We start from the raw sequence: 22,995 nt of genomic DNA, 5'->3' as shown, positions 1-22,995 counted from the left end.
TTCTCCACACCCATCATATACCAGTAGTGCACTTCGAGTCATGCACCACCTGAATGAGCTGTGTAATAGTAGCAAATAACATCTTTAGTTGGAATATTACTGGTTTCACTTAAAACCAAGTATCACACACAATATACACCCTTTGTTTTCTATTTTTCATTTCTAACACTCGTATATTAGTATTAAAGAGAGAAATACAATTTGAGTGCTTGTCATCATTGAAGAAAGTGGCTGGCATAATTGAAAAGATGAAAAGAGCAGACATTCTGAGGGTCCTCAATCGATCTGAATGATTTTTAAAGGATCCCAGGGCTTGAATGTCTCAAACTAGTCCAAAAAAGCCAACGGCAAGACCCATACAATTGTAAATCTCTCTAGGTACATCTCCTATTCCATGAACATGGGAGGATATGAACATATCAGCCTTGCCCAGTTTCTTAGCTTACATTTATTTAGGGGTCAATCCAATACCATTATACAAATTATTTGGAAATTGGAATATTTGAGCAAAAATGTTTACTTTTTGCCCTTGAAAATATGAAAAGATATGGACATAGAGTGCACCTTTATTAGAGAATACTGAAAGTCCCTTCAAGTTCAAGTTTTGAAATCCCCAGTTGACTGTTTGGCAGAATAGCTCATTGTCAGGTAGAACTCTTTTCTAGGGCTCAAACTACATGGCCTAGATACAATGCACAGATAAATGGGCCAACCCCACCTTTCTAGCACATTGGTTATTAGCAAAAAGCTTCAGCCTGCACTCCAGTTATGGCTATAGTTGGCTTCACAGGTGTGTGAAGATTTCTACTAGATGGAGGAGGAGCCCTGTCAACAGGGTGATGACAGGGCTGCTGCATGTTGCTCTGGAGGTTTTTCACTGCACAGTGAACTGCCTGATCACAGCAACCCTATACAAAACTGGATAACACAGTTCTTAATGGTTTCTTACTCATTGAGCATTTCCTGATTGAGTGGCTGTGAGGCGACTTTTTACAAGACAAAGATATTAGCTCAGAGGATCAAGTAGAACAAATGTATCATTGCTAAACACCAGGGGTTTGGCCTAGGTGTGGTTGCTCACCACACAGAAAGCCAGTCACTAAGACGAGTATTGCCAGGGAAGAAGGGCTTTATTGTGGATGCTGTCAGTCTAACCATCAAATTCGTCTCTCTCTCAATTAAAGTTAGGAGTTTATATAGACAGGAATTAAGGGGAGCAAGGAATATGATCAACAGGCAGTAGGTGGTTAGACGAGAGATCTAGTATCTCATTGTAACCACCTGTGGGAAAACAGGACTGAGAGAGAAGGAAGAGGAGTTAGTCAACTGGCAACAGGTCTCATTGTCCAGTTGTGGTAATCTGTAAAGTTTCAGTTCCATGAAACTATGTGGGAGTCCTAATAATCAGTTTATTGAGAAAGCAACTCAGATGACAAACGTTAAATTACTCAATTTAAGACTGGGAGGTCAATCCTATACTTTGGATATTTTTGCTTGCCTAAATCTGATGTTGAATTGTAATTCCCAGTGCTGGAAGTAGGTCCTAGTGGGAGGTGATCATGGGGATGGAACCCTCATATGGCTTAGTGCTGTCTTTCTGATACCAAATTCTCCCAAGATCTGGTCATCTAAAAGAACGTGGCACTTCCCCCAACTCCCTATCTCTTGCTACTGCTTTGCCTTCTGCTATGACTGAAAGCTGAGGCTTCACCAGAAGCCGAGCAGATGCCAGCACCATGCTTCCTGTAAAGCCTGCAGAACCTGAGTCAATTAAACCCCTTTCCTTTATAACTTATTTTCTTTATATTACCCAGTCTCAGGTATTTCTTTATAGCAATGCAAGAATGGTTTGACAGTCAATTTCTATGTTTATTCCCCCCAAAAAAGCCCAGATAAACATCAATTGTATAGGAAAATTGAGCTGGTTTAAATATCAGAAATTTGGCCCATATTAAGAATAGTGGAATTATTGTATTGTGCGCTTACTGAGTGGTGTTGTAAATTGACAACTACACATTTTATTCTGTTCCATGGAAAATTATGACACCTTGAGACTTTATGTTTACAATTATTACTACTGTTCATTTTACCATCTCCTCAACCTCCATGCAGCAGGGGCATGTTGCAAATCACACACTCCAAAAATTAAATACAGGACATTTCAAAAATTAACATTGGTATTGAACACACTCCCCCAAATCAGTCTTACTTGCCATTCGTATTTTTTCTGTAGTGAACTTTCCATACCAATCTTTCACCAATTTTCTCTTCTATTCTTATCCAAAGCAGTCTTACAAGTAATTTTTTTCAGCCCATAACTCGCCTTTCCATTTCCTTAACTGTGTGCTTTGAAGAACACAAGCTTTTTAATTTAACAAAATCTAACTTATCAAAGTTTAAAGTGCGAAAATCTTTTGTATTATTTTATTTTATTTTATTTATTTATTTTTAATTTATTTATTATTATTATACTTTAAGTTGTAGGGTACATGTGCATAACGTGCAGGTTTGTTACATATGTATACTTGTGCCATGTTGGTGTGCTGCACCCATCAACTCGTCAGCACCCATCAACTCGTCATTTACATCAGGTATAACTCCCAATGCAATCCCTCCCTCCTCTCCCCTCCCCATGATAGGTCGCGGTGTGTGATGTTCCTCTTCCTGAGTCCAAGTGATCTCATTGTTCAGTTCCCACCTATGAGTGAGAACATGCGCTGTTTGGTTTTCTGTTTTTGTGATAGTTTGCTAAGAATGATGGTTTCCAGCTTCATCCATGTCCCTACAAAGGACACAAACTCATCCTTTTTTATGGCTGCATAGTATTCCATGGTGTATATGTGCCACATTTTCTTAATCCAATCTGTCACTGATGGACATTTGGGTTGATTCCAAGTCTTTGCTATTGTGAATAGTGCCACAATAAACATACGTGTGCATGTGTCTTTATAGCAGCATAATTTATAATCCTTTGGGTATATACCCAGTAATGGGATGGCTGGGTCATATGGTACTTCTAGTTCTAGATCATTGAGGAATCGCCATACTGTTTTCCATAATGGTTGAACTAGTTTACAATCCCACCAACAGTGTAAAAGTGTTCCTATTTCTCCACATCCTCTCTAGCAGCTGTTGTTTCCTGACTTTTTAATGATCGCCATTCTACCTGGTGTGAGATGGTATCCCATTGTGGTTTTGATTTGCATTTCTCTGATGGCCAGTGATGAAGAGCATTTTTTCATGTGTCTGTTGTCTGTATGAATGTCTTCTTTTGAGAAATGTCTGTTCATATCCTTTGCCCACTTTTTGATGGAGTTGTTTGTTTTTTTCTTGTAAATTTGTTTGAGTTCTTTGTAGGTTCTGGATATTAGCCCTTTGTCAGATGAGTAGACTGCAGAAATTTTCTCCCATTCTGTAGGTTGCCTGTTCACTCTGATGGTAGTTTCTTTTGCTGTGCAGAAGCTCATTAGTTTAATTAGATCCCATTTGTCAATTTTGGCTTTTGTTGCTGTTGCTTTTGGTGTTTTAGACATGAAGTCTTTGCCCATGCCTATGTCCTGAATGGTACTACCTGGGTTTTCCTCTAGGATTTTTATGGTATTAGGTCTAACATTTAAGTCTCTAATCCATCTTGAATTAATTTTCGTATAAGGAGTAAGGAAAGGATCCAGTTTCAGCTTTCTACTTATGGCTAGCCGATTTTCCCAGCACCATTTATTAAATAGGGAATCCTTTCCCCATTTCTTGTTTTTCTGAGGTTTGTCAAAGATCAGATGGCTGTAGATGTGTGATATTATTTCTGAGGACTCTGTTCTGTTCGATTGGTCTATATCTCTGTTTTGGTACCAATACCATGCTGTTTTGGTTACTGTAGCCTTGTAGTATAGTTTGAAGTCAGGTAGCATGATGCCTCCAGCTTTGTTCTTTTGACTTAGGATTGTCTTGGCAATGTGGGCTCTTTTTTGGTTCCATATGAACTTTAAAGCAGTTTTTTCCAATTCTGTGAAGAAACTCATTGGTAGCTTGATGGGGATGGCATTGAATCTATAAATTACCTTGGGCAGTATGGTCATTTTCACGGTATTTATTCTTCCTATCCATGAGCATGGTATGTTCTTCCATTTGTTTGTGTCCTCTTTTATTTCACTGAGCAGTGGTTTGTAGTTCTCCTTGAAGAGGTCCTTTACATCCCTTGTAAGTTGGATTCCTAGGTATTTTATTCTCTTTGAAGCAATTGTGAATGGAAGTTCATTCATGATTTGGCTCTCTGTTTGTCTGTTACTGGTGTATAAGAATGCTTGTGATTTTTGCACATTAATTTTGTATCCTGAGACTTTGCTGAAGTTGCTTATCAGCTTAAGGAGATTTTGGGCTGAGACAATGGGGTTTTCTAAATATACAATCATGTCATCTGCAAAGAGAGACAATTTGACTTCTTTTCCTAACTGAATACCCTTGATTTCTTTCTCTTGCCTAATTGCCCTAGCCAGAACTTCCAACACTATGTTGAATAGGAGTGGTGAGAGAGGGCATCCCTGTCTTGTGCCAGTTTTCAAAGGGAATTTTTGCAGTTTTTGCCCATTCAGTATGATATTGGCTGTGGGTTTGTCATAAATAGCTCTTATTATTTTGAGGTACGTTCCATCAATACCGAATTTATTGAGCGTTTTTAGCATGAAGGGCTGTTGAATTTTGTCAAAAGCCTTTTCTGCATCGATTGAGATAATCATGTGGTTCTTGTCTTTGGTTCTGTATATATGCTGGATTATGTTTATTGATTTGCGAATGTTGAACCAGCCTTGCATCCCAGGGATGAAGCCCACTTGATCATGGTGGATAAGCTTTTTGATGTGTTGCTGAATCCGGTTTGCCAGTATTTTATTGAGGATTTTTGCATCAATGTTCATCAGGGATATTGGTCTAAAATTCTTTTTTTGTTGTGTCTCTGCCAGGCTTTGGTATCAGGATGATGTTGGCCTCATAAAATGAGTTAGGGAGGATTCCCTCTTTTTCTATTGATTGGAATAGTTTCAGAAGGAATGGTATCAACTCCTCCTTGTACCTCTGGTAGAATTCAGCCTGTGAATCCATCTGGTCCTGGACTTTTTTTGGTTGGTAGGCTGTTAATTATTGCCTCAATTTAAGAGCCTGCTACTTCAGGAATTCAGCTTCTTCCTGGTTTATTCTTGGGAGAGTGTAAGTGTCCAGGAAGTTATCCATTTCTTCTAGATTTTCTAGTTTATTTGCATAGAGGTGTTTATAGTGTTCTTTGATGGTAGTTTGTATTTCTGTGAGGTCGGTGGTGATATCCCCTTTATCATTTTTTATTGCGTCTATTTGATTCTTCTCTCTTTTCTTCTTTATTAGTCTTGCTAGCGGTCTATCAATTTTGTTGATCTTTTCAAAAAACCAACTCCTGGATTCATTGATCTTTTGGAGGGTTTTTTGTGTCTCTATCTCCTTCAGTTCTGCTCTGATCTTAGTTATTTCTTGCCTTCTGCTAGCTTTTGAATGTGTTTACTCTTGCTTCTCTAGTTCTTTTAATTGTGATGTTAGAGTGTCAATTTTAGATCTTTCCTGCTTTCTCTTGTGGGCATTTAGTGCTCTAAATTTCCCTCTACACACTGCTTTAAATGTGTCCCAGAGATTCTGGTATGTTGTATCTTTGTTCTCGTTGGTTTCAAAGAACATCTTTATTTCTGCCTTCATTTCGTTATGTACCCAGTAGTCATTCAGGAGTAGGTTATTCAGTTTCCATGTAGTTGAGCGGTTTTGATTGAGTTTCTTAGTCCTGAGTTCTAGTTTGATTGCACTGTAGTCTGAGAGACAGTTTGTTATAATTTCTGTTCTTGTACATTTGCTGAGGAGTACTTTACTTCCAATTATGTGGTCAATTTTGGAATACGTGTGATGTGGTGCTGAGTAGAATGTATATTCTGTTGATTTGGGGTGGAGAGTTCTGTAGATGTCTATTAGGTATGCTTGCTGCAGAGATGAGTTCAATTCCTGGATATCCTTGTTAACTTTCTGTCTCGTTGATCTGTCTAATGTTGACAGTGGGGTGTTGAAATCTCCCATTATTAGTGTATGGGAGTCTAAGTCTCTTTGTAAGTCTCTAAGGACTTGCTTTATGAATCTGGGTGCTCGTGTATTGGGTGCATATATATTTAGGATACTTAGCTCTTCCTGTTGAATTGATCCCTTTACCATTATGTAATGGCCTTCTTTGTCTCTTTTGATCTTTGATGGTTTAAAATCTGTTTCAGGCACCCCAATCAGACGTAGATTTGGGCTTTTTACATAATCCCATACTTCTTGCAGGCTTTGTTCATTTCTTTTTCTTTTTTTCTTTTGGTTTCTCTTCTCGCTTCATTTCATTCATTTGATCCTCAATCGCTGATACTCTTTCTTCCAGTTGATCGAGTCGGTTACTGAAGCTTGTGCATTTGTCACGTATTTCTCGTGTCATGGTTTTCATCTCTTTCATTTCGTTTATGACCTTCTCTGCATTAATTACTCTAGCCATCAATTCTTCCACTTTTTTTTCAAGATTTTTAGTTTCTTTGCGCTGGGTACGTAATTCCTTCTTTAGCTCTGAGAAATTTGATGGACTGAAGCCTTCTTCTCTCATGTCCTCAAAGTCATTCTCCGTCCAGCTTTGATCCGTTGCTGGCGATGAGCTGCGCTCCTTTGCCGGGGGAGATGTGCTCTTATTTTTTGAATTTCCAGCTTTTCTGCCCTGCTTTTTCCCCATCTTTGTGGTTTTATCTGCCTCTGGTCTTTGATGATGGTGATGTACTGATGGGGTTTTGGTGTAGGTGTCCTTCCTGTTCGATAATTTTCCTTCTAACAGTCAGGACCCTCAGCTGTAGGTCTGTTGGAGATTGCTTGAGGTCCACTCCAGACCCTGTTTGCCTGGGTATCAGCAGCAGAGGCTGCAGAAGATAGAATATTTCTGAACAGCGAGTGTACCTGTCTGATTCTTGCTTTGGAAGCTTCCTCTCAGGGGTGTACTCCACCCTGTGAGGTGTGGGGTGTCAGACTGCCCCTAGTGGGGGATGTCTCCCAGTTAGGCTACTCGGGGTTCAGGGACCCACTTGAGCAGACAGTCTGTCCCTTCTCAGATCTCAACCTCCGTGTTGGGAGATCCACTGCTCTCTTCAAAGCTGTCAGACAGAGTCGTTTGCGTCTGCAGGTTTTCTGCTGCTTTTGTTATTGTTTACTGTGCCCTGTCCCCAGAGGTGGAGTTTACAGAGACAGGCAGGTTTCCTTGAGCTGCTGTGAGCTCCACCCAGTTGGAGCTTCCCAGCAGCTTTGTTTACCTACTTAAGCCTCAGCAATGGCGGGCACCCCTCCCCCCGCCTCACTGCTGCCTTGCAGTTAGATCTCAGACTGCTATGCTAGCAATGAAGGAGCCTCGTGGGCGTGGGACCCTCCCGGACAGGTGTGGGATATGATCTCCTGGTGTGCCTGTTTGCTTAAAGCACAGTATTGGGGTGGGAGTTACCCGATTTTCCAGGTGTTGTGTGTCTCAGTTCCCCTGGCTAGGAAAAGGGATTCCCTTCCCCCTTGCGCTTCCCAGGTGAGGCGATGCCTCGCCCTGCTTCAGCTCTCGCTGGTCGGGCTGCAGCAGCTGACCAGCACATATCGTCCGGCACTCCCCAGTGAGATGAACCCAGTACCTCAGTTGAAAATGCAGAAATCACCGGTCTTCTGTGTGGCTTGCGCTGGGAGTTGGAGACTGGAGCTGTTCCTATTCAGCCATCTTGCTCCGCCCTATTTAATTTTTTTGAGACAGAGTCTCGCTCTGTTGCCCAGGCTGGAGTGCAGTGGCCGGATCTCAGCTCACTGCAAGCTCCGCCTCCCAGGTTTACGCCATTCTCCTGCCTCAGCTTCCCGAGTAGCTGGGACTACAGGCGCCTGCCACCACGCCCGGCTAGTTTTTTGTATTTTTTTAGTAGAGACGGGGTTTCACAGTGTTAGCCAGGATGGCCTTGATCTCCTGACCTCATGATCTGCCCGTCTCGGCCTCCCAAAGTGCTGGGATTACAGGCTTGAGCCACCGCGCCTGGCCATATTATTTTAATTAAGTGCATTAAATTTATTTTTGTATGTTCCATATTTATTTTCTATATTCCATTGTGTATACGCACCATATTTTATTTATCCATTCATCTGCTGATACTTAGGTTGCTTCCAAATCTTGGCTGTTGTGAGTAGTGCTACAGTAAACATGGTACAGATATATCTTCAATATGCTGATTTCCTTTCTTTGGGGTATATATCTACCAGTGGAATTGCTGGATTGTATGGTAGCTCTATTTTTAGTTTTTGAGGTACCTACAAACTGTTCTCCATAGTGGTTGTACTACTATACATTTCCACAGTGCACAAGGGTTCCCTTTTCTCCACATCCTCTTCAGCATTTGTTACTACCTGTCTTTTGGACAGAAGACATTTGAACTGGGGTGAGATGATATCTCATTATAGTTTTGATTTGCATTTCTCTAATGGATCAATGATGTTGAGTACATTTTCATATGCCTGTTTGCCATTTGAATGTCTTCTTTTGAGAAACGTCTATTCAGATTTTTGCCCAGTTTTCAATCAGATTAGATTTTTTTTCTATAGAATTGTTATAGCTCTTGATATAGTTATAATTACAGCTTCTGATATAGCTAGTGATATAGTTTGGATATTTGTCCCTGCCTAAATCTTATTTTGAGATGTAATCCTCAGCGTTAAAGGTGGGTCTTGGTGGAAGGTATTTTGGTCAAGGGGGAGGATCCCTCATTAATTGATGCTGTCCTCGAATCCAGGCCCTTATTTCTGCCATATACATTTTGGAAAACTTTTTCCAGTGTTAAGAATAAATATTGGGAGTTTTACTGAAATATTAAATTTATAGAAACTAGTATTAATAATGAGTCTTCAAACATTGAAATTCACTTTATTTTTAAATTTTTGTGGGTACAAAGTAGGTGTAAATGTTTATAGCGTTTTGATACAGGCATGAAATGTGTATAAACACATCAGGGTAAATGGGGTATCCATGACCTCAAGCACCCCTCGCAAGACCTGAGTACTCACAAGATCTGGTTAAGTGTGTGGTACCTCCCTCTCCCTCTGTCTTTGCCCCTGCTCCCAGCATGTGAGGAACGTACTCCCCTTTTGCCTTCCACCATGGTTGGAAGCTTCCTGACGCCTCCCTACAAGCTGATCAGATGTTAGCACCATGCTTCCTGTACAGTCTGCAAAACCTTGAGTCAATTAAGCCTCTTCTTTATAAATTACCCAGTCTCAAGTATTTCTTTATAGTATTTCAAGAATGGCCTAATACAGACAGATAGTTTGCAAATATTCTCTCCCATTCTATGGGTTGTCTCTTCACTTTGTTTCCTTTGCAATGCAGAAGCTTTTTAACTTGATGTGATCCCACTTGTCCACTTTTGCTTTGGTTGCCTGTTTGTCAGGTATTACACAAGAAATCTTTGCCAACTCCAATGTCCTGGAGAGATTCCCCAATGTTTTCTTTTAGCTGTTTCATAGTTCGAGGTCTTAGATTTAACTTTTTAATTGATTTTGATTTTTGTATATGGTAAGAGATGGGGGTCTAGTTTCATTCTTCTGCATATGGATATCCAGTTTTCCCTGCACCATTTATTAAAGACATTATCTTTTCCCCAACATATGTTCTTCATACCTTTGTGAAAAGTGAGTTCACCGTAGATGTATGAATTTGTTTCTGGGTTGTCTATTCTGTTCCAATGTGTTTGTTTTTATGCCAGTATCATGCTGTTTTGGATACTGTAGCTCTGTAGAATAATTTGAAGTCAGGTAATATGATTCCTCCATTTTGATTTTTTTGTTTTTGTTTTTGCTCAGAATAGATCTGATTATTCTAGGTCTTTTGTGGTTCCCATATCATTTTAGGATTGTGTTTTCTATTTCTTTGAAGAATATTAAAGCTTTCTGGATGTTCCATAGTTTATCCATTAACTTGCTGAATGACATATTTTTTCTTTTTTCCTGAGACAGGGTCTCACTTTGTCTTCCAGACTGGAGTGCAGTGGCATGATCAGAGCTCAATGTAGCCTCAATCTCCCAGGCTCAAGTGATCCTCCCACCTCTCTGCCTCCTGAGTATCTCGGACTACAGTTGCATGCCACCATGCATGGCTAAGTTTTGTATTTTTTTGTAGAGACAGTTTTGCCATGTTACCTAGGCTGGTCTCAAACTCCTGGGCTCAAGCAACCCACCCACCTCGACCTTCTAACATGCTAGAATTACAGGCATGAGTCACTGAACCCAGCCAGAGTATTTTGGTACATGAGATGATTCAGGATCATCTTGTATTTATCCCAATCTCTGACTAGGAATCATCCCTGGTCCCCTTTTCTGTGGATAGTATTTAGGAACTAGTAACTTGGCAGTTGGTGTGCTGTTACTGAGGTGTCACTGTGTTTATGTCCTCTCAGAATGAATCACAAAATACATGTATATGTGTGCACACAACAATTTCTTTATTTGTTCCTATATATTTAAAAGATATGAGCTCTATTCAAATCCCACACTCCAGGTTTTCTAGCTTCTCTTCATTCCTATTTTTATAAACACTTTATCTAACAGAGAGAAACCTTGCTGTCATCATTCTCAACATATTTATTTGCTCAATAGTACCAATCTCTCAACAATGCTGCCCATCTCCTCCCCCTGTCCCTTCCACACCTCACCCTCAGCACTCTTGGTGCCAGCAGACAAGAGAACCACGACTCCTCTCATCCCATGAGGCATGTCTAACTCCTCCACTCTGGGGAGGGAAGGCAGAAGAGACATAAAAAGTCAAAGAGGGGAATCAAAAGAAAGAGGAATAGAAGGTCACATTGATTTTTTAAAATAATAAATCATCTTTTGATTGTCCTAATAAACATCTCTTGGTGATGATATAGTTTATGGATATGGCTAGATTTTTCTTTTTCCAATTTTAGGATTTTGCATCTAAATCTATGAGACTTTGGTCTACAGCTTTTTTTTTTTTTTTTTTTTTTTTTTTGGTTTTGGTTTTGGTATCAAAGTTGCACTGGCTCAAAAACTGAATTGGAAAATTTCCATCTTTTTTCTTCTAGAAAAGTTTGTAAAAGCCTGGTATTCTTTATTTCTTAAATATTTGGAATAACTTCAGGGAAGCCATCTGTCCTAGAGTTTTCTCTCTAAACAAGTTTTCAAATATTCCACTCAAGTATTGTTTGCAGTTGTGACAAGGCACAATCAATCTCTGATATGACCTTGTTTCCAGGGCTTTTACTGATGGCATGTTCACCAAAGGACAAATCCGCTGAAACTTCCTAAGTTCTAATAATTTCTCCTCCGTATTCCAACATGCAAGGCAACAAAAATTCTACTTGTTTTCTTCTCAAATTAGTTTTTCAGCCTCCTGCCCTATGCAGCATGAGACATCTGGAAAATTATTGAGAAATTATATGTGTTTGAAGCCCCTAGTGTATCCATTTTTTCATTGCAGTCGTTTGTTCTCCTGGTTTCTGGTCCCCCCATGCCTTCCCCTGACCCCCAGGGTATGGCCCTCTTCCTGAACCAAGTTCAGTATTCAGGTTCTTCCCTATAGCCAGAAGTGGAAAGAGTCCCCTGAGCAAACAGCTGCATTATGTGCATGTGCTTTCTGGGATTTACCACTCTCTAGAATTTTGCCCCTTTAGTTCTCTTTGCTTCTATAGCACTAAGTTGCATTTAAATATTTTCTGTAATTTCACAGTTGTCCTCAATTGGTCCATTCTGCTGCCAACTACTATACCTTACCCAATAGGGAAACCTATTTTTGCTTTTTTTTTTTTTTTTTAAACAGTCTCTGTCACTCAGGCTGGAGTGCAGTGGCATAATCTCATCTCACTGCAACCTCCACCTCCCAGGTTTAAGTGATCCTCCCACCTCAGCCTCTGTAGTAGCTGGGATTACAGGTGTGCACCACCATGCCTGGCTAATTTTTGTATTTTTAGTAGAGACAGGGTTTCATCATGTTGGCCAGGCTGGTCTGGAACTCCTGACCTCAGGCCTTGCCCACCTCAGTCTCCCAAAGTACTAGGATTACAGGTGTGAGCCACCATGCCCAGCCTATTTGTGCTTTTTCAAAATCCCATATTTAAGTTATATCTACATATACATTTTAAAGTTATATCACCTATGAAAGATGTGTTTCAGTATGGAGAAAAATAAGAGTTGGGTACAATAAGTCACTCACAGCAGAATGTCCTGGCTTACGTGTTAGACATCTGCTAGGGCAGAAACCACCAGAAATCTGGACCCACTGTCTTCTACTAGTCCTCATAAGTTGCATACAATGCAAGTTGACTTGCCCCTTTGATCCACCATTCTGAGATGGGTCGCCCAAAATTAGTCTGTCCCAGGATTACTCAGAAATTCTGCTGGTGGGCTCCTGCCCTATGGCCCCAGATTAAGGGTTTTTCTCTTTCTTCCTGGACATACAAGAGCACTCTTGTGGTTGCCTTTGCTAAAAAATCTTCCCTTATTTTACATATGGCTAAGCAATAAACTTTTGAATTACTTATAGCCATTGGCTCCAGAGTGGCATCTTTTCAAGTCTCTTAGAAAATAGTCTTGACAATGAACTAAACCAGATATTAACAAAATAAAATGCTATTTCTCAATAAAAACCTTTTTTCACGTGGTAGTTCATGCCTGTAATCCCAGCACTTTGGGAGGTCAAATCCCAGCACTTTGGGCGGATCATGAGGTCAGGAGATTGAGATCACAGTGAAACCCTGTCTCTATTAAAAACACAAAAAATTAGCCAGGCGTGGTGGTGGGCACCTGTAGTCCCAGCTACTTGGGAGGCTGAAGCAGGAGAATGGCTTGAACCCAGGAGGCGGAGCTTGCAGCAAGCCGAGATTGCGCCACTGCACTCCAGCCTGGGTGACACAGCAAGACTCCATCTCAAAATTAAAAAGAAAGAAAGAAAGAAAGAAAGAAAAAACCTTTTTTCCACATTTTCTTAAATTGCTAGATATCCTGCAAATCAACACCTCTGGACTATATTAAATTTAGATTTTAACTTAAAACGTCCACACATTGGATACAATTAAAAACACTTTCTCTACTATGTGATGTTCACTGAGAAGGTACTTCTTATTACATATGCTCTATAAAATATAACCTCATAGTAAATTCTTTCCTATAGTTTCCTATAGTTTGTGCATTTTCTCTGGCCTCTTGACTTCACACAGAATGATTTTCTACATTCATTATATCCATAGGGTTTCTGTCTTATATGCGTTCTGTGGTGAACAATTAGGGCTGACTTCTGACGAAAGGCTTTCCCACATTCATTACACCCAAAAGGTTTCTCTCCTGTGTGTCTTTTCAGATGTTCTGTGAAACTGGAGTAGCAGAAAAATGTGTCCCTTCTCAACCTAGGGATGCTGAGCCACATTTAACCCTGTATGAACTCTCTGATGTTTACTGAGGTGTGACATTGAGCAAAATGTTTCCTATATTCAATCACCAATAATTTTTTTTCACTTTCAGTTTTATAATATAATGTATGGTCCAAATTCCAGAATAATGTTTTCCTGCATTCCATTATCTTCACATTGTTTTTTCCCTCTTTAAGTTTTCTTCTATACTGTAAGAATTGACTTCAGGGCAAGGGTGTTCTCATTATCATTATATTAACAGATTTCTCTCACTCTTTATGTTCTCTGTTCTACAAAGTTCTGACTTCACCCAGAGTAATTTCCCTCACTTACTACAACTCTAGGGTTTCACCCCAAGCGTGTTCTCTGACGTACAGTTAGTTTTGACTTAATATGGAATGATTTTCCACAAACATTACATTCATATGGTTTCTCCCCTGTGTGTGTGCTATGATGTGCAATGAGTTTTGACTTCACACAGAATGATTTTCCACATTCATTACATTCGTAGGGTTTCTGTCTTATATGAGTTCTCTGGGGAACAATTAGGGTCGACTTCTGATAGAAGGTTTTCCCACATTCATTACATCTGAAAGGTTTCTCCCCTGTATGTCTTCTCAGATGTTCTGTGAAACTTGAGTAGTAGCAGAAAAATTCTCCACACTGAATACATTTATAAGGTTTCTCACCTGTGTGAGTTCTTAGATGTTTAGTAAGGGTTGACTTCTCAGAGAATGACTTCCCATATTCATTACATTCATAAGGTTTTTCTCCTGTGTGAATTCTTTGATGTTCAATGAGGTCTGATTTCTGAGAAAGGCTTTCCCACATGCATAGCATTCATAGGGCTTCTCCCCTGTGTTTTCTGATGCACTGTAAGGACTGACTTAAATGAGAAGGCTTTCCCACATTCATGACATTCATATGGTTTCTCCTCTGTGTGTGTTCTCTGATGTTGAGTAAGGGCTGACTTTTCACTGAAGGATTTCCCACATTCTAGACATCTGTAAGATCTCTCCCCTGTGTGAGTTCTTTGATGTTTAATGAGGTCTGAATTCTTACAGAATGTCTTCTCACATTCATGACATTCATAGGGTTTTCCCCGTGTGTGTTTTCTGATGTCTCGTGTGAGCTGACTTCTGGGTGAAGGTTTTTCCATATTCATGACATTCATAAGGCTTTTCTCCTGTATATGTTCTATGTTGTAAATGAAGGACTAATTTTTCACTGAAAAAGGTTCCACATTCATTATATTTAATAATATTGTAAATTGAGTGGGTTCTCTGAATTGGAGTGGGATTTAAGCTCTGACTGAATGGGTAAACACTCTGATGTTCAAGGAGATTGATTCCTCAAAGATATTTTCTCCACATTCTTTGCATTCATAGTGGTTCTCTTTTGGATGTGTTTGCTGATGAGTAATGAAAAATGACATACCACAGGTTTTCCCATGTTCCGTATATTTGCAGGTTTTCTGTCCTGTGTAAGCTCTCTAATATACAAGGAAGAGTGAATTCTCAGTGAAAGCTTTCCCATATTTATTATATTCAAAAGGTTGCTCCCAATTTTTAATTTTCTGATGCCAAATGAGGCATTCAGCCAGAAGCCGTTCCCATTTTTATTATATTCATAAGATTCCTCTTCAAAATGAATTATTTCATGCTTTCATCACAGAAACATTTTCCACCTTTGTTAAACTCATTGAATTTCATTCTTGAATAGTTTCTACTAGTATTAATTTATTCTGAAATATAGAGTGACAAGAAAGATTAGTTGACAAGGATATGTAAGATAAATAAAGTTAGCATTATGTTTGAAGGCTTAGTTCAGGCCATTATCTCCTCACACCTACATTATGACAACAATGTGCACACTTCCAGTCTTATACCTCTTTTCAACTCAACACAGCAGCAACAAATCAAATTTCTAAAATTTCTAATTCATAGATAGTCCTATAATCCAGACTCCAATTCTGTGTGTTGTTGTTGTTGCTGCTGTTGATGTTGTTGTTGTTTTGGAGACAAAGTCTTGCTCTGTCACCCAGGCTGGAGTGTAGTGACATGATCTTGGCTCATTGCAACCTCTACTCCCTGGGTTCAAGTGATTCTCATGCCTCAACCTCCCAAGCAGTTGGGACTACAGGCGTGCACCACCATGTTCAGCTAGTTTTTATGTTTTTAGTAGAGACAGGATTTTGCCATGTTAGCCAGGCTGGTCTCGAACTCCTGGCCTCAAGCAATTCACCCACATTGAACTTCCAAAGTGCTAGGATTACAGACATGAGCCACTGCACCTGGATTAATTGTTTTTCTAGCTCTGATTCACTAGGAATAAAAGTATGCAACAATAAGAGTGAAATCAATGAGTGAACAAGCCATCCTTGCCAGAGGATCAGGCTTATGGTTCTATTCCGGCTGTGGGATTTGCCCTTTATTCCATCAACTGTACTACACTATATTGAGTCCAAGGTCCCAAGAACAAACACTTTAACCAAGCCATTCTTTTACAAGTCTAGAATGAGTATATTTCACTCTAGGTAAGTTTCGCTGTTTGTCCCTCATAAATTGCTCATTCCCATCATAATCTTATACTGATTGCTTTTTCATTGTCAGCTTACAGTCTAACAGTGTTTTTAAAAAGTTGCCCTCCCAAATTTTCCCACCACTTCCAGGTTCATTTACTAAAAAAGATGAAAGGACTGTTTGTATAATTCATTCAAGCACAAACATCAGCTGGATTGCTATTAAAATATTCTTTGTTAAACACTGAATTTTAAAATATTCCATGCAGTTCTGTTTTCGTTCACCAACTATGTCCCCGGCAGCCATTACTTTATCTATGATTTTCTCTCAGTGCCCTACATAGATATTTAATCATTGGTACTTAAAAAATAATGTTTATCAGTATTACCTAGAGAGCTTTTCCAAACACAAATTTTTTCAGGCTTCACGCTGAAATCGTTACTGTTTGAACATTTAATTTTAATTTTAATTGCTTTTTATATTTTAGTGACAGAATCGCTCTGTCACCCAGGCTGCAGTGCAATGGCACAAACACAGCTCACTGCAGCCTCTTCCCAGGCTAAAGCAAGACTCTCACCTCAGTTCCCCAGTAGCTGAGATCACAAAAATTAGCCAGGCATGGGATCGCAGGTGTATGCCACCATGCCTGGCTAATTTTTTAATTTTTCATAGAGATGGGGTCTCCCTGTGTTGCCCAAGCTAGTCTCAAATTCCTGGGCTCAAGCGATCCTCCCATCTCAGCCTCCCAAAGTGCTGGGATTACAGGCATGAATCACAGGGCCCAGGCTATTTTAAAATAATTCTGTAAAAAATGGTGAATATGGTAGAATGCTAATGAAAGAGCAACTCAAAAAAGCATGTATAGAAAAATATATTTAATATTTTGTAGAAGGAGGGATGGTCTTTACTAGGAAGAGTACACTAGGTAGCTTTCTGGGGGTATTGAAAAATCACTCTATATATTCATCTCAATGATGGGTATATGAGTGTTATATATATATATTTATATATATATATAAAATTTATTAAGCTGTGACAACTATATAATTTATACTACAATTAAAAAAACAAGAAGTGTGTAGGGAAGTGATACTGGGAGATGCTGGGTGATTCAGAGCCACTGGATATTTGGGTCATGTCAACATGCTACTTCCAAAGGTCTGGAGCCTCTAAAATATGATTCCTGGAGAACATTTCAATGGTCTTGTTATCTGAACTTACCCTTTGGAATATACCTACATCCATCTGGCACTTACTAACTCACCCAGATGACTCTGTAATGGAAATTTCTCCTCTAATATCCATGGCTCCTCGCCTTTCTCCAACTTGAGGATCACTTCTGGTTTAGGAATGCAATACCCTGTGAATGAGAATTATATTACTTGGGACAAACTGGGTGGGCTTCCCTGAAGGAGGAAGACAGTATACACCAAACAGTGTACACACACACACACACACACACACACACACACACATACACACACACACACACACACACACACACCCCATTTAATACTGTTATGGGGGCAGAGAAAAAACATTCTTTCTGCTATCCAAAAGGGATACATTGTCCTTGACCTCTGAACCTCAAACCTAACTATTATTTATATTATATACAAAAGTTCCACAAGTTTCTATTGATAAGAAAGGACATACATTCTGGTCTTCTACATGGGAAACAATTCCTACCTACCTACTGAGACAAAGTGGCTGTAGTTCTCCAGCATCACATCCCTGGACAGGGTCGTCTGAGCAGGGTCCAGATGCTGCCACTCCTCTTGAGTGAAGCCCACAGTCACATCCTTAAATGACACTGATCCCTGGAAAATAACAGTTCTGCTCAGTCTGAAGTGATAAGAATCAGCTGACGTGAAAAAAGATGTTTAGGGACTAATTCTTACCATTTTTATTATTGAAAATTAGAAAATGTTATAAAGGGCCTCCATGATATATGTTGCTTTATGTTACACATTGTGGATAAAAAATCAAGAGAAATATCCTGTTGGTGCATTAATTTATTACTTAATGCAAAAATATTTAGTGCCTACATGTGCCTAGAGATTTCCTAGTTTCTGAGTATTCCAATTTGAATACAAAAGTCTTCCTTACAAAAGAGGAACATATCTTCTCATAAGGAAACATACATACAGAGACAGATCTACCACAGGGTTAAAGGACTCACTACACAGATATGTGCAACACAGATGGATCATAAAAGTGTTCTGCATAAATTCATGTGAGAGTGTGTCAACATATTAGATTTCACTGAAGTGATAAAACTTTAGTTCCTTTGTAAACATGTAAAACTCAATAAAAGTTTAAAAACCAAAACAAAAAAAAAAAAAAAAGAAGATGGTCAAATAGGAACAGCTCCAGCATCCAGCTCCCAGCATGAGCGACACAGAAGACAGGTGATTTCTGCATTTTCAACTGAGGTACTGGGTTCATCTCACTGGGGCGTGTTGGAGAGTTGGTGCTGGTCAGTGGGTGCAGCCCAACCAGCGAGAGCTGAAGCAGGGCAAGACATAGCCTCACCTGGGAAGCTCAAGGGGGAAGGGAATTTCTTTTCCTAGTCAAGGGAAACTGAGACACATAACACCTGGAAAATCGGGTAACTCCCACCCTAATACTGTGCTTTACCAAGGGTCTTAGCAAACAGCACAGCAGGAGACTATATCCAACGCCTGGCACAGAGGGTCCCACACCCACGGAGCCTACCTCATTGCTAGCATAGCAGTCTGAGATCTAACTGCAAGGCCACAGAGAGGCTGGGGGAGGGGCACCTGCCATTGCTGAGGTGTAAGTAGGTAAACAAAGCCGCTGGGAAGCTCGAACTGGGTGGAGCCCACCACAGCGTAAGGAGGCCTGCCTGTCTCTGTAGACTCCACCTCTGGGGACAGGGTATAGCTAAACAAAAAGCAGCAGAAACCTCTGCAGATGTAAATGTCCCTGTCTGAAAGCTTTGAAGAGAGCAGTAGTTCTCCCAGCAGGAAGGTTGAAATCTGAGAACGGAAAGACTGCCTGATCAAGTGGGTCCCTGACCCTTGAGTAACCTAACTGAGAGACATCCCCCACAAGGTGCAGACTGACACCTCACACCTTGTACGGCTGGGTACAACTCTGAGACAAAGCTTCCAAAGCAAGAATCAGGCAGCAACACTTGCTGTTTGGCAATATTCTATCTTCTGCCGCCTCTTGCTGGATACTCAGCCAAACAGGGTCTGGAGTGGACCTCAAGCAAAATCCAACAGACCTGCAGCTGAGGGTCCTGGCTGTTAGAAGGAAAACTAACAAACAGAAAGGACACCCACACCAAAACCTCATCAGTACATCACCATCATCAAAGACCAAAGGCAGATAAAACCACAAAGATGGGGAAAAAGCAGGGCAGAAAAGCTGGAAATTCAAAAAATTAGAGTGGATCTCCCCCTCCAAAGGAATGCAGCTCATCACCAGCAACAGAACAAAGCTGGATCGAGAATGACTTTCACGAGTTGAGAGAAGAAGGCTTGAGTCAATGAAATTTCTCAGAGCTAAAGGAGGAACAATGACCTAGCGCAAAAAATTAAAAACCTTTTAAAAAGAATAGAAGAATGGATAACTAGAATAACCAATGCAGAGAAGTCCATAAACAAAGTGATAGAGATGAAAACCATGACATGAGAACTACATGACAAATGCACAAGCTTCAGTAACCAACTCGATCAACTGGAGGAAAGATTATCAGTAATTGAAGACCAAATGAATGAAATGATGCGAGAAAAGAAGTTTAGAGAAAAAAGAGTAAAAAGAAATGAACAAAGCCTCCAAGAAATATGGGATTATGTGAAATGACCAAATCTACATCTGACTGGTGTGCGTGAAAGTGACGGGGACAATGTAACCAAGTTGGAAAACACCCTGCAGGATATTATCCAGGAGAACTTCCCCAACCTAGCAATGCAGGCCAACATTCAAATTCAGGAATTACAGAGAACGCCACAAAGATACTCCTTGAGAAGAGCAACTCCAAGACACATAATTGTCAGATTCACCAAAGTTGAAATGAAGGAAAAAATGTTAAGGGCAGCTAGAGAGAAAGGTCGGGTTACACACAAAGGGAAGCCCATCAGACTACAAGCAGATCTCTTGGCAGAAACTCTACAAGCCAGAAGAGAGTGGGGACCAATATTCAACAATCTTAAAGAAAAGAGTTTTCAACCCAGAATTTCATATCCAGCCAAACTAAGTTTCATAAGTGAAGGAGAAACAAAATCATTTAGAGACAAGCAAATGCTTAGAGATTTTGTCACCACCAGGCCTGTCCTACAAGAGATCCTGAAGGAAGCACTAAACATGGAAAGAACAACTGATAACAGCCACTGCAAACTGATAACAGCCACTGCAAAGACATGCCAAATGAAAAGACCATCACTGTTAAGAAGAAACTGCATCAACTAATGAGCAAAATAACCAGCTAATATCATAATGACAGGATCAAGTTCACACATAACAATATTAACCTTAAATGTAAATGGGCTAAATGGTCCAACTAAAAGACACAAACTGGCAAATTGGATAAAGAGTTAAGACCCATCAGTTTGCTGTATTCAGGAGACCCATTTCAATTGCAGAGACACACATAGGCTCAAAATAAAGGGATGGAGGAAGATCTACAAAGCAAATGGAAAACAAAAAAAGGCAGGGGTTGAAATCCTAGTCTCTGATAAAACAGACTTTAAACCATCAAAGATCAAAAGAGACAAAGAAGGCCATTACATAATGGTAAAGGGATCAATTCAACAGGAAGAGCTAACTATCCTAAATATATATGCACCCAATACAGGAGCACCCAGATTCATAAAGCAAGTCCTTAGAGACTTACCAAGAGACTTAGACTCCCATACAATAATAATGGGAGACTTTAACACCCTACTGTCAACATTAGACAGATCAATGAGACAGAAAGTTAGCAAGGATATCCAGGAATTGAACTCAACTCTGCACCAAGCATACCTAATAGACATCTACAGAACTCTCCACCACAAATCCACAGATTATACATTCTTCTCAGCACCACATCACACTTATTCCAAAATTGACCACACAGGTGGAAGTAAAGCACTCCTCAGCAAATATAAAAGACCAGAAATTATAACAAACTGTCTCTCAGACCACAGTGCAATCAAACTAGAACTCAGGACTAAGAAACTCAATCAAAATTGCTCAACTACATGGAAACTGAACAACCTGCTCCTGAATGACTACTGGGTACATAACAAAATGAAGGCAGAAATAAAGATGTTCTTTGAAACCAATGAGAACAAAGATACAACATACCAGAATCTCTGGGACACGTTTAAAGCAGTGTGTAGAGGGAAATTTGTAGCACTAAATGCCCATAAGAGAAAGCATGAAAGATCTAAAATTGACACCCTAACATCACAATTAAAAGAACTAGAGAAGCAAGAGCAAACACATTCAAAAGCTAGCAGAAGGCAAGAAATAACTAAGATCAGAGCAGAATTGAAAGAGATAGAGACACAGAAAACCCTTCAAAAAAATCAATGAATCCAGGAGTTGGTTTTTTGAAAACATCAACAAAATTGATAGACCACTAGCAAGAGTAATAAAGAAGAGAGAAGAATCAAATAGACACAATAAAAAATGGTAAAGGGGATATCACTGACCCTACCGAAATACAAACTACCATCAGAGAATATTATAAACACCTCTACACAAATAAACTAAAAACCTAGAAGAAATGGATAAATTCCTGGACACATACACTCTCCCAAGAATAAACCAGGAAGAAGTTGAATCCCTGAATAGACCAATAGCAGGCTCTGATATTGAGGCAACAATTAATAGCCTACCAACCAAAAAAAGTCCAGGACCAGATGGATTCACAGTCAAATTCTACCAGAGGTACAAGGAGGGGGTGGTACTATTCCTTCTGAAACTATTCCAATAAATAGAAAAAGAGGGAATCCTCCCTAACTCATTTTATGAGGCCAACATCATCCTGATACCAAAGCATGGCAGAGACACAATAAAAAGAGAGAATTTTAGACCAATATCCCTGATGAACATCGATGCAAAAATCCTCAGTAAAATACTGGCAAATTGAATCCAGCAGCACATCAAAAAGCTTATCCACCATGATCAAGTGGGCTTCATCGCTAGGGTGCAAGGCTGGTTCAACATACGCAAATCAATAAACATAATCCAGCATATAAACAGAACCAAAGACAAAAACCACATGATTATCTCAATAGATGCAGAAAAGGCCTTTGACAAAGTTCAACAGCCCTTCATGCTAAAAACTCTCAATAAATTCGGTATTGATGGAACATATCTCAAAATAATAAGAGCTATTTATGAAAAACCCACAGCCAATATCATACTGAATGGGCACAAACTGGAAAAATTCTCCTTGAAAACTGGCACAAGACAGGGATGCCCTCTCTCACCACTCCTATTCAACACAGTGTTGGAAGTTCTGGCTAGGGCAATTAGGCAAGAGAAAGAAATACAGGGTATTCAATTAGGAAAAGAAGTCATATTTTCCCAGTTTGCAGATGACATGATTGTATATTTAGAAAACCCTATCATCTCAGCCCAAAATCTCCTTAAGTTGATAAGCAACTTCAGCAAAGTCTCAGGATACAAAATCAATGTGCGAAAATCACAAGCATTCTTATACACCAATAACAGACAAACAGAGAGCAAAATCATGAATGAACATCCATTCACAATTGCTTCAAAGAGAAGAAAATGCCTAGGAATCCAGCTTACAAGGGATGTGAAGGACCTCTTCAAGAAAAACTACAAACCACTGCTCAGTGAAATAAAAGAGGACACAAACAAATGGAAGAACACAGCATGCTCATGGATAGGAAGAATCAATATCGTGAAAATGGCCATACTGCCCAAGGTTTTTTATAGATTCAATGCCATCCCCTTTAAGTTACCAATGACTTTCTTCCCAGAATTGGAAAAAAACTGCTTTAAAGTTCATATGGAACCAAAAAAGAGCCCACATTGCC

At 39.7% G+C, this 22,995-nt stretch overlaps 1 pseudogene; it reads right to left on the bottom strand.

Annotated features, from left to right (window-relative positions):
* Positions 1-8,186: 8,186 nt before the first annotated feature.
* LOC105499842 (zinc finger protein 37A-like) overlaps positions 8,187-22,995 on the bottom strand; it is a 34,405-nt pseudogene continuing 19,596 nt past the window's right edge.

Source organism: Macaca nemestrina, chromosome 9 (genome assembly GCF_043159975.1).
Source record: "Macaca nemestrina isolate mMacNem1 chromosome 9, mMacNem.hap1, whole genome shotgun sequence".
Taxonomy (NCBI): Eukaryota; Metazoa; Chordata; class Mammalia; order Primates; family Cercopithecidae; genus Macaca; species Macaca nemestrina.
The sequence above is the reverse complement of the archived record's forward strand: the minus strand, read 5'-3'. Positions and strand labels throughout refer to the sequence as shown.